This window comes from Takifugu rubripes, chromosome 5 (genome assembly GCF_901000725.2).
Source record: "Takifugu rubripes chromosome 5, fTakRub1.2, whole genome shotgun sequence".
In the NCBI taxonomy this organism is placed as follows: domain Eukaryota; kingdom Metazoa; phylum Chordata; class Actinopteri; order Tetraodontiformes; family Tetraodontidae; genus Takifugu; species Takifugu rubripes.
In genome coordinates, this window is record NC_042289.1 from 11,333,211 (window position 1) to 11,346,707 (window position 13,497).

Here is a 13,497-nt window from a genome sequence, read left to right on the forward strand (position 1 = left end):
ATGTATTCCCATGGCTGAGATAATGACTTTCGTACACAAATCATGTGGCGATAAGGTGCTTACGCGCCCTCCATAACCATAAATAACATTAATAACTGCTTTACTCTTGTGAGCCTCTGCACATCACTCAGGTCTCAGGTGTAATAAATGCAGCAGGTGAGATTTAATGGAGAAATCACCAGAATCCGAGTGGTTCTGCTGGACTGCACTACATCAAATATGGGTGTTGCTGCAAACAAACATTCCATTTCCGAGATGACAGCACGGATCAGGTAGACTCAGCAGCCTTTACATCATATGCTGTCATCTTATCTATATGTATTAGTTATTTACACCGTGATTGTGTGGTTCTGCCCTGAATTTTGTAGCGTCATTTTACACTTTAATTGCTTCACGGGAGCATCCAAAGCGAGATTAAATCCCGTTTGTTAAAGATGTCCACAGGTGCGAGACATATTAGCAACCTGAATCCATAATCCAAAGATATTTCTAGAGCTTGTGCTGCATCCTGTTTCATTTCATGAAACTTCTTATCAATTTGACCTCTGTGATCTGTTAATTTAATGTGAATGGTTTTATGTTGTGATTTAATTTAATTGATTTCGTATTTAAACTTTAACCAAGGGCATGTGCTCATTATACAGTTAACCAATATCCTGTATATAAAACGACGCTTTAGTAGAATATCCTGTATGTAATTTTAATGTGCTGCAGCAGAATTTAAAGAATATTGGGGAACTGTTAATTTAAAATTGTTACCAAAATAAAGTCACCCTGTCCCAACATATCTGAGCACATCTGGCCCAGGATCAGCTTCAATTAACAACTGTTTCAGATTTCACGTCATCCTGGAAAACCCAACAGTGTTAGACTGTTTAACGTCTGCCACATCGGCGTCATTACACATAACCTGGCAAAATTAGCTTAATAATACATACAGTGTATGCATTAATTCTTTAAGAAGCATTAATGAAGCAATGAAATCCCATCAGAGACACACCGTAATAATGAGTCACATCTGAAATAAAGCATCATGCAAATCTCTACATGAAAAATAGATCACAAAGTGCCTGTTAAGTAGTTAACTGTATTTATTGTTACTATTGCATGATCCATTATGCAGAAAGAGCCTCATAGCTTCAGTCAATTGCAAATCTAGAAGAAGAGTATTTGATCAATGCAACAGGATATTAGGGGTAAATACAAATAACAAGAACAAGTGATGAATCCATATTCAGCAGCCTCACCTCCCTTCAGGGGTTTCTTGTGCAACAGTGTCCCAGCTCTTCTTCCTTTCTTCTGTCTCTGTGAAGCCACAGAAGCTCCACAGTCAGCTCCTGACCTTGTCCTATAGAACGCAGATAGACACCAATTCATTTTTAAACAGTGGCCTCTTAACTTTCCCATCACTTACGTCTCGACAGAAGAGAAGCCCCGAATAAATGTCAAATTCTTAATGTTTTCTTGGTATTATTACCCACTGACCCATTATGATGCTCCTCTCAACACATTCCTCAGCACTGTCGTGCTCAGACATTAAGGAGCTGTTTTTGGTGTGAGGGGCTGTTAACGGCTTTGAATGAACAGCAGATTCCTTTTAAAGGACTAAAAATTCCAAAGGGCATATAAAGGCAGATGTTAAGATTTATTTTAACAAGAAATAAGTAAATCAAGCCTCAAGCATGCTCCAATGAGAACAATAACGTGTGGATGCGAATGCCTAGTATTCCAGGATTTTCACCTAGAGCACCTCACCAGTATTTACAGTGATACTAAGGCAGTCATCTACAGTAGAATGTGAACTTTAATTGTGTAAAAATGTTATTTCAGTGTTTAGAGAACAACAAAAGGTGCCACCACTGTATTTCTGTCGCAGCACATTTCATTTTAATCGCCAAGGCAACGGAAGATGGGAAAAATAGAGCAAGAAAGGCGGCTCTAGCATCTGTTCTGCTCAGGGTTCTGTTGCATCCTGTTCATAATCAACTGGACTGGGATCAGGTATGTTAGGAGGCCAGGTTAAAGCCCGAGACTTTGAATGCTATTTGTGGAACACCGCATTATCCATTTAGAGGGAAGAAGCATTGCTGCACTGGGTGGTGCAGGTTCAAGTAACGTTCACAGACAAATGCAGGCAGACAGTTTTATGGTGGTGAACATCGCTTTTCAGTTCGCTTGTCTGCAGCTTTATTGACATTAACTGATCAGAATAACTGAAAAAAATAAGCTGCGGTTAGTAAACTCAACATATTCCATCAATGCAACAGGCAGAACAGCAGAGACAGTGAGCAGAAGTCAACTGTGCAACACACACACACACACGGCCACCATTGTTGTAAATATAGCACATGTGTAGGTGGTCTTAACTGCTTACAAATGAAAAAAGTTCAGACATGGCCCAGGAGAGTCTAAGAAACAGCCTGAAACAACGCGAACACGAAACGTGGCGCTGCTGTTCGGGTGGGGAGGTGCATGGGCAACTGGCTTGATTTAGAAGCATCATAGGAAAAAAGAGGCAAAAGTGATAACAGACCGAGAGCTCTTTTTTTTTGAGGGGATCCCTTGCGGGCAGTGACACTCAAGCATTTAATTGGATAGGAAAGATGTTTGCAGACCAGGTTGTCATGGCATCTGCGACACTGCAATGAGACAACACGCTGCTGTAAACAAGCACGCTTCAGGTTTTACTGACTTCACAGGAGCTGGTCTATGAATGTCACAGTCGCGGCTGGCAGAGGGTTCTCTGAGGTCCCTGATAAATCTAATGTGAGAGCTTTATTTTGGAGGAAAATCAATAAGTGTGTTCAATATGCCAACATATTTCCATTTGTTTCTACATGAAAATAAGTTCAATAACCATTGCTCAGTTTTCTCATTAGAGTAGGCAGCTCTGTGGTTATTGGGAGAAAGGTCATTAAATAATTTGCCTTTCATTCATTTTTCCTATCATAGATTCTAAAACAATTTTGAGAATAATGAGATAAAATTGCAAAATTAGTATTTCAAAAAATTGCAATACTAATATTAGCGAAAATAACAAAGCAAGTATTTACAATCAGCAACATAGACCAACAAACAACCACTTAATATTTATCACATCACATATTAAACAAACAATTTTGATAGAAGTGATAAAATCAAATTAAATTCTAAATATTTCTAGATCATTTTCTGGAAACCAAGTCCAATCTTGTCCTGTGTGTAATTCAAAGCTGTCATCTCAGTATAAATAATTAGAGTTTTAAGTAACCATCATCAATAATAATGGAAGCAGCCATGTGAGTTAAATCCAGGTAACAGCTCCCTCATGAATTGCTATTTTAATCCCCTCTAGAGAAAAGAATAAAAGAGCAGAGGGGATGTGAAGTAAAAAGAGTCAGAGGGAAGCAGCAGAACAGGGACAGAGAGAAAGTCAAGAAAGACACGGTGCAGTGGACTTAAATACATAATGACATTTATGTGTAGTGTCCAAATATAAGCCCAGAATTTTACGTGGAATGTACAGAGAGAAAACACTGTTACATTGAGGTCTTCGAGGATTTTAGAACATATAAAGCAAAATGAATGCCTTCTAGACACGGCTAAAACCCACCGATATACGGTCCAAAGAGCAGCACCGTTCGGGTGACACTGTTTTGATATTTATGTTTTCATTACTGTTCTGTTATTGAATTAGAAAATATTGTTTGTGGATTTATATATTTCATTTTAATCACCCTGTAATAAAGAGACTATTAACTGTCTCAATAGTATTGCAAATCAAAACCTCCAAACTGGACACACACACAGACACACACATTTACACACACATAATGCCGAAAAGCAAGTTAAGATATCTGTGAGTGTTTTAACAGCCTGCCAGGCTGTCTGATTCCATGAAATCTGCACCAGCTGTAACCAGCACAGTTTAATGCCTGGCTTTAATGAAGCCAAGCTGAATAGCTCAGTGCATCTCCTCTCACTCTGTGCTCACTGGTGTTTGCGTAAAACCTTACACACATGCACCAAATGCTTGATGTGACCCCACATTACCTTTACTAATGCTACAACTGTGGAAAGTTGCCCTCGTCAGAGCTTTTCACTGAAGTCTGAGATCAGATGGTGGATCCAAAGTAACTGGCAACAAAATAAGCACACTTTTGCTGAGGTTGGTGGCTGAAACATTAGAAGAGAGTACAAGTCTATACATTTTTAATACTTTAAAGGTTCATAGGTGTATAGATGGGGTGCATAACTGTGCATAACATAACAACCTGTGAGTGTGACCTTATTGTGTGTGAGCACCCTGCAGCATCACTGGATAAATGTTCAGTGAGGCAGAGGCGATGATGGATGCACAGTTCTCAGGATCCTGTAAACAGGCAAATTACATTGATGAAAATAATTTTGCAAGAGTCACAGTTTTCTTCCACGAGCTGCACAGGAGGGAGAAAAAAAACCTGAATGAATTTGCAATTATTGCGATCAATTATGCCAAGTGGAAGGAATGGGAGTTCTCTGGTTTATAAATAAAGACACGTACTTCCCCACTTTCTAAATGGAAGCTCAGAGAATGTCCAAGGAAAATAATGAAGCAGAGGGATGCAGAGAGAGAGCTACAAATGTTTATCTCCCCGCAAACATGGAGTTTCACTCAGCTCACACACGTGGAACTGCAGCTCCGATAAGTCTAAAGCACTGATGGAGATAAGCCAAAGTGACATCACGCCTACATTAGCGGCAGGTCAACACGGGTTCTTATCCGCTCTCTGCTTTTCCACTTTCTGCCATTTCAAGGTCAACTCGCCTCTGCAAATATGGATATCGCTGATGTTTGTTCCTCCCTTCCCTGGCTCTTGTTGCGTCTCCACCGATTACCAATGCAACACCTCTAACAAGACACATCAGCCCACCATTTTCCCACCCTCTGCCGTGCACTTCATTTGCACAGGATGGGTGAGAGTCAAGGGGGGAAAAAAAAGATCGAGGTGTCTGTCTCAACAAGTCCGTACAGTCTTACTCTAATGTTCATCTAAAGCATGGAAATGTTTTCTGTTTTCGAGGAAAGAGAAAAGTGTGGGAGGATTGATCCTGAAGCTAAAGGTGATTTCATGTGTCTATCTGTAATAAAAACCAAAGAATCAATTCTCAAAACAAAAGGGACTATTTTTGTGAATATATCTAATATGTCGGCTTTGTTGCCATCACACTAAGATATGACAGTAGAGAGCATTAAATCAGGATTTTGTGTGTCTGCTTTATTTTGTTGCTGCAACAGTGAGCTCAATAAATCTCTGAAATTATTTTAACTGCATTCCTGTGGCTCACATCTATCGTGTGAAGTGACAACAACACATAATCACACTATAATCCCCAAAAAGACACACCAGCAGCAGCATGACTCAGTGTCACGCTTTGATTGACCGAAGCAAAGAGAAATATGGAAGAGGTTCCCATCTGATGACGGCAGTATTCATTAAAAAAAAGGAGGGAGGAATGGTAAAAAGAAAACAGCGCAATAACTAATCTAGTTGTCACTGTAAGCACACAAGTCTGGTGACGAATGTGTGCTGAGAGCAGTCACAAAATGATGCTGAGCTGTATATGTGTGGACCCGAAACATAGATTTATTTACAGTATTACCTGAAGTGAAACATGTGCAACAACGACACACAATTTGGCTTACACAGCCCCAGATCCGTTACTTACACACTAACAGAGCCTTTCAAATGATATCACCGGTAACTTCACACATGGTCAGAAGCCCCTGAGACAAACACTTGAATTAAATAAACTGCATGGATGAGCTCGGGCAGCCTGGAGGACACATTGTAAATAAATAATGCACTTATTTTTTTAATGAAGCTTATCATCAATAGAGTATATGCACTTGTTGGGACAGGTCTGCACCACGTGCGTCCTCCACAAACCCCTCTGACATGGAGCACAGCTGAAGGGCTGTCCCCAACAATCAAATCTCAAACAAAAGGCCTGGGAGAGTACTGAAAAACACCAAGGACAACAGCCTAAAAATAATTACCCAGCCTGTAGTGATCCTCTCTAAATTTGGGAGCCAGAAACTATCACTGTCACGCTTTAAAATAGGGAAACAATATGATTTATTTTGCTGGAATATAATATATTCAGACATGATTATGTCTTTAGAATTCATTTACTCTCAAAATGCTGTAATAACAGAGTGGCAAACAGTATCTGCAGCCACCTCTAGGCTACAGTGTCTATTTTCCCTGTTCAGAATTCTTCTGACACACAAGGGGATCTCCTTCAATAACCTATCCTCCCGTGTTTGCCTGTGGACACTTATCATCAATTCACACAAGATCTTTTCCTCCATCGCCATCGATCCCCTTATTGAAACAAGCCTCATTTGCAGTCTCCTTCTTGACATTTTTCCCCCTCTCTCCCATCTCTGTCTTTTCCACTCTCTGACAGGCTGTGCAGATTTTGGCAGTTTGCTGTTCTCCACTAATCCTTTGCCAGACTTTCCTCCTTCGCAAATATACATGGATTTCAGAGGAAATGCAGTCATATATCAGACGGCCGTACCAAGATTACAGCATGTGATACAGTTTTTAAAATGATCGCACCCTTAATGAGCTGGTATTTTAGAGTGCAGATTTGTGATGTATATCTTGTGAATAGCAAGTTCATATTCTTTCTGACACAAAAACAAGTAAGGGCAGAAAAATTCTGAAATATTCTGTTATATGGAAATCTGGAATTCAGCATTAGCATAGCCATTATACAGTAAAGTATAATGAAGTGGTGAGCACCCTAAGGGGTCAGGACACCAACAAAGGGTCACAAGAAACAGCTAAAAGGTCATGAGATTATTAATTTAAAAGAGAAAAATACATTTAAATGCATTTTTTTGGGGGGGCGGGGGGCAATTTATAGGGAGAGAGAGCTGGTGTGTCAGCTGTAGCGGCTCCGTATAAATGTCTTGCACATCTACTTGTCAGACTTAGCTGCCAATCATCTACAGTATCAGGCTGAGTCTCATATATACCGTAGTCCCAGTAACAATAAAGGAAAGTCTGCCTGCTGCAGTCGAGAGCTGGGAGACTGAAACACAGCTAAGAATGAATCCTCTTCCTGTCCTGTTTCTCTTTCTAATCCTCCTGTGGTCTGTGGATAATAGAAATACTGTCCGTTACTCTTCTATAGATATGGCTGGAGAATAGGAAAGGATGTAATTGTAATAGCGATGCGTTTGAAATAAAACAAAAACGCAAAGGTAAAAACTGTGGCCCTTAAAATAGAGCACGGTGGATTATCAAAAAGATGGGGGAGGATTCATTCTCCCGTAGTTGAGATCCCACAACCAGAATAACAGCATCTTTGTTTTTCTTTTTCCTCCATACCATCACTGTAACACCCCCCCTCCTCCAAAAAAAGCACTTTTACCCAGAGGAAACTAGTAAGAGGAATAAGGTGAAGAGAGTGAGCATGACACAAATGGAGAAAAGAGGGATCCTTCCTGTTAAGCCCTCCAGAGATCAATTGTACCAGCTTCTCCATGAGTGCTCTCCCTGCCCCTGTACACTCTGATCTCGCCCAATCAATGCCCGTGCATGTGAGTTTGTGTGTTCTTTAGACAGGAACAGCATCACGGGAGGCATCTTTGGGATGAGTAATAACCCAAAATAGGAGTTATTAATCAAAATTCTAAGCTGGAGCTTGTTAGTGTGGCACATCCTCAACATTTAGACACAAACATCAGATTTCACTCACAAATGAACAGTCAGGTTTGGCAAGAACGTGCATGTTGCATCTGATTTTAAACATCAGCTCTTGTTTAGGGATGCGTGCACGTGAACTGTGCTGGTGAGCTGTCCAGACTGGACCACACCTCCAATCCGTCCACCTGAAACTTACAGATGAAGGGACTGATGCAAGGAAAAACTATGATGGATATACATTGGATGGGGATCTACATATATTAGGCTACTTTGTGACTTTCCCAACTTTTTTACAAAAGAAAGCAAACACAAGAGTCTGCTTTATTAAGGCTCCTCATGCTCGGTCTTAGTGGCAGATTTTGGCTTCATGCTTCCTTGCTACGGTTTCGGGAAATCGGCTTTCTGCGGCCATGACAGTCATTAGCCTTGCCCCTGGCAGTAATCCTCCAGTTGCTGTCTTTAATGGAAGCAGGAATGGTTAATAGCATCCACTATGTTCCTCCTTCTGCTGCTGGGCCCCACAGGGAACATAACAAGTGTCCAAAGTTAACGTCTGATGCACCTCCTGCACCACAGGATAAACCGGATGCTAAAAACACTCCACCAGCAGGTGGAGGTTGAGACGCAGACGAGAAAATGTATTTATGTTCAGTGGGGGAATTTTACAATCTGCAGACCTGCATTCAAGTCAGCCCCGAGGCATTTAATGAGTGTTCTCCATGACATGATACAAGCTCGACTACATTTCAGAATGAAATACTACAATTCTAACTCAGTCCTGCTCAGGCAGCTAGTTGATAAGGTACAAATCATCTGACTCGCATCTTTTCTCACTCATCCCGTGCAATGATAAGATTTATCTGATGATGTTTAACCAATTAAAATCTCTCCTTGACAGTTTCGCAGACCAGGATATTTAGTCAGTCTATAGCTGTATATAAGTATATAGTTTTCAGTGCAACAGCCATCATTCTGTCCTCTGTCTGTGCTGTGTTGTGATGTGAAAGAGTGCAATGCACTAAAGATCTGTGGGGTTTATTCTTCACACAAAAGGAAAACACAGGCGACACACGTATGAGCCACTCTGCTTCTCTCCGCCACTCCAGCCAAAGTAACGCGCAACTCCTGAGAAACATGGAAAAATGTCACGTTGCACTTGAAGTGAAACTGTTATCAACATAGTACTAAAAACTATTAGAAAAGAACCCCATCAAAAAACAGAGAGCGCAACAGAAAACACGCCCTGCCAGCTCTGAGCACAGATGCAGCTGGGCAGGAAGGTGTAACGCCAATAAGGCCCCCCAGTGAACAAAAAGCTTGCTATTGAAAAATCAGTGAGGTGGGAACTGTCTACCAACAGGAAACTATTTTGGAGGAGTTCATGACATTATTAGGCCTTTATTATTACAATTATCATGATTATTGTTGTTGTTGTTGTTAATTTTGGCGGTGGTGGTGGTGTTGCCAGGGAAAATTAAAGGAGAAAACTGAAGAAATACTAAAAAAAATAACTAGCCCAGCTACATCAAGGTAGCAGTAATACTGTGACAAATGCAATAACTGTAGTTACTGTTGTTAGTGACACGTGTTTGCTGAAATCAAGAAAGAGTTCAATAAAACCATAATAAGGACTGTTTATTTGTGCAGATGGAAGGCCAAGTAGTGACTAGGGAAATAAAAGATGATACAATCACAGGTCATCTAGGATTTAATTTCAGCAGAATATTCGTCAGAGCTCAGACCCGAGGCCATCCACTGATGGTGTTGATGGTGCACATGACAGGATCTTTTGCGTCAGCGGCGTCCAACCAGCTCCAACAACTGTCCACGAACCCTCTGGCACAGACCAAACTGCATGCAGGAGAGGGGGTCCAAGGGTGGGTCATGGCTGTCACGGGTTTTCTGATCTTTCCATAAGTTTCACCTCACAAACAAGCATCTGTGGTCATCTGGTTACTTGGTTGATGTCGATATACAATCAATAATGACCCCATCCTGTTGGTCTACCAGGAATTTAAGCAGCATTTTGTAGTTTGACTCCACACTTCCTTTGTCTTTTATACTGCATCATTTGGTTTCATTAGGTGCCATCTTTGTGGGACCTCCCACCACAAGTATTTAATCACTATGCAACTGCATTTTACTGATTTCACGTTGATTTTTGATCAACTCTTTTAAATTCAGTGCATGTAAGGCTCGTTGTGACGCAGCTTTATCAGCATGGCATCACTTTACCAATCTCTACTTAAAACAGCTTTCAGATGTTTATCTGTAAACAGCAGCATTTGTAATGCCCTAAATGCTGTTGGCAACTCTCCTGATGCACATTAAAGAGCTAAAACTCTTGAGATTCCTCTGACTTGTCTCCAGAGAGTCTTTACCTGACGTGATGCTCATTCGACTCTTCAGGCATCCAAACAGACAGCATCAATATTTAATTTAGGAAAAAAACAGAAAAAACAACCCAAAACACGGATCACCAATGGCTGCTGCCATTCACGTCTGTTTATCAGTTCTTTTTTTCTAGTCGTATTTTCACTGTCTCAATTAGATTACGCATTTTATTTTATTTATTTTAAATAAATGGACAATGAGCAAGAATGCAAAACAGGAACGGCATTAGTTTCTCTGTTCATCCTCACCTGCATTCAACATTTGCTGCTGTCTTTCTTTGTGAGTGGGCAAATAAAGAAGGTATTTGTTGTATCTGCGGAACGCCACAAACCATCAATGCACTCCACAACATGACATGCAGAGCTGCAGGGACACGTGCAAATCTAGACAGTTTTTTTCAGTGAGAGAAATATTCTCCAGAGAGGTGACCGGTTCAAGGACAGCGTGGGGCTCGCCCAAATAACAAAAGGGAAAATACATTGTAAAACATTTCAAGGCTGCTCAGTTTGTAAATGGAAGATTACCTGCTGCATTATATGGTCAGTAACCCCGAAATGCTCACAAAAGTTTCCATAGCCGGCTTCTATAAAAGAGCTCATCTCTTTTAGTTCTTAGTGCTCTATCCAGTTAAAACTTGTTAATCTTAATTGAAACAAATGACCTTGCAGCAAAAGTCGGTCGCTGTAAACTTTGGGAGTGTAGTATTCACGGATAAAAGAACAACTACATTACAGGAGACACAAGCGCTCACCTCTCACCCCGCTGGCTTTGGCAGCCCAATTCCAACCAACTCCAGGCTACTCATAATCAATCACGCTTCAGCCCAGGCCCGCGATTAATCAATCAATTAAAAAACCCACACAGAGCCAGAGCGCTGTGATCAATCAGTCCAGTCTCTGAGGAGGGCCTTTATTGAGAGCCAGGCATCAGATCTATAGATGGTATCAGCCCAGATCGTGTGACTGGGCCTGCATGGCTGGACAGAGAGGTGGGACAAAATGCTCCAGTGTGATTCACTACAGGCTAAAGAAGATGGCTCTCGACCCACCCTCCCCCCACCCCCCCATGATACCACACCCTGAATATTCATGCCCAGGAATTAGGTAGCATTGAGCCTTTCAGTTATTCATTACGCTTCCGCAAAAAGACACACCATTGTCCCATTGCGATGGAATATTAATAGTTCCCATTAATAAAATATCCCCCTCCCCATCTTCAGGCTTGTCTTCAACTTTCTTGGCCAGTGTCCACATCTAGGGTTTAGGACATCTGGGACAGGAGAGTGAAAGTGAGAAAGACAGTTGTCACTGTCACTTTCCTGAAGATTTTTTTTTTAAAAAAAAATTATAAATTCACTTATTGCCACCTGATCCTTGTTCCTTGCCATCACATATTTTTCTGTGTGAAAATAGAGACATATCATCATGGGGGACAGCAGGAACATCTCTATAGCCGTCTACTCCGAGAGGATGAATGTTTAATTTAGAGCAGCCTGAAAGTGTGATGACATTTTGCCATTGTTAGGGAAGAGGAATACATGAGCTACTGTCTGCAGGAGAAATGAAAATGTGCATAAATCTGTTAAAGATTCAACTGTCATCCTCATCTCGACAGATCTGTGCTCAGAATACAGTAGGCGGACTGTCACGGTTGTGAGCGTCTTTTGATTTAACCTTAAGAGGATGTCATTAAAATATCATCCTCACAGTGTTTGTGGGATTTGAGCTCACTTGATTTTACCTTCAGCCAGATTTGAACACCAACAAGGCTGTTTGCATCTGGGCGTGCACGGCAAGGACCCTCACTGAGCCGTAACCCTGGTTAGTTGAGCAAATATGCAAACTAGCTTGGCTCTTTTAGCCAAACTGTGGCTGAAAATAGAGGGAGTAAGTCAAAAATATATGCAGGCGTTGTGTAGCGCGTCACTGTTAGCTCCTTGACAACACCCTGGAGGCTGGAGGCTGAGTGTGATCAGGCTGTGGCAAAACAGTGACACGAGGCAAGCGCGGGGGGAAATGGGGGAGGAAAGGAAGGAAAGGCGAGAGAGAAAAGCCAAAGAGAAGGTCAAGTACCTGCTAGTCCTGTCAAACACGTCAGCTGAGTTTTGTCCAGCAGGTTGGTGGGATGCTTTCCGGGCTTTTCAACTCACAGCAGTGATAGTTGATGAGGGCTCTTCATGCTCACATTCAAAGACTGTCACAATACATTCAACACTCCTGCTAACCTGGGGTCAACGCTGGGTTACTCCGGTCTTTGTAAACATGTGCTTCTACTGTTAGGACACAGGAAAGGGCGCCGCAGAGCTTCCTTTCCCACACATCAGGCTTTCTTTTAATGCCTTTGTTGAGGCTGGAACACAAGTGGCTCATATACGGGAGCGTGCACGAGTGGTCTTTTTCTGCTGTGAATGTAATAAGTGTCAGTCTAGTTTTGCTGTTTCCAGCCTTTTCTCTAAAAAGCCAGGTTTGGCCCAGGTGATAAGTATTAAAGAGAACATTCTTTAAAAGCATTGAAATAAGCATTTCATTTCTGATCAATTAAGAAATTCAATGAAAGTCAGCTAAATGGTCTCAGGAGCCTCCTGGAGACAAAGGCACATAGCAGGTGAAAACTGCCCCATAATTATACTTTTACGCTCTGAAAAGCATTTTTGCACTGGATAGATGTTCTGCCATCAAGGCTTTCAGAGTCTGATGTGCATGAAAGCACACATGCATTGGAGCTGCGCCTTTGACTATCACCGAGCTTACAGGCTTTACCTGGGGGCACAGGGACCAGCTGGAGGAGGCAGAATCATGACCTGGATCAGAAACAGAGAGCGGGGCTCAGGCTGTGGCAGAAAGAACGTATCTGGCAACCATAGAAGCCTTTCAGACATAGAAACCAGCAAAGAATGAACTCCCGTCTGACCACTGGAGCAGCTGACCAGCAGACTGTGACTGAGTGACAGACTCTGTGTTGAAGATGGCCGCGCAGTCACTGCGCCACACCGAGCCAACTGGCTCGTTGTAACACGATCTGGTTTTCCAAACCCACAGGGACTTGCTGAAGAACTTGGAGCCACCCCTTCATCTAAACTTCGCTCGCTATGTGGGCAGAGTGAGAGTAAGGAAGAGTGATTAAAATTTGGAAGGTTTCGTGTTTCCAGCATTATCAAGTTCAATTTCAAAACGGCGGCGTTCAGAGGAAGCCTCAACTTTAACCCGCCACCTTCACTCCCCCTCTCTACATTTATTCTTCCATCCCCAAAGCCAAGTGTTAGAAGGGATACAGCTGAGCCACAGAACCCACTATCCCCTTGAACCTGGCAGACAAAAGCTATGGAAACTGACTTAGATCAGCCGTTTGCGATTTTGATCCAGTGGTGATTCAGATATGATTCTTAGTCTGTGTTGTGCTTCTTTTATAGCCGCGCTCAGTG

At 41.9% G+C, this 13,497-nt stretch overlaps 1 long non-coding RNA gene across 1 annotated transcript; it reads right to left on the reverse strand.

Annotated features, from left to right (window-relative positions):
- Nucleotides 1-1,093: 1,093 nt before the first annotated feature.
- Nucleotides 1,094-12,266, reverse strand: LOC115249932 (uncharacterized). The gene is made up of 3 exons (XR_003888553.1): nt 12,149-12,266; nt 1,248-1,348; nt 1,094-1,155 (listed from the first exon to the last, which is right to left on the reverse strand). It is a non-coding gene; the product is annotated as an uncharacterized lncRNA (long non-coding RNA).
- Nucleotides 12,267-13,497: the final 1,231 nt, after the last annotated feature.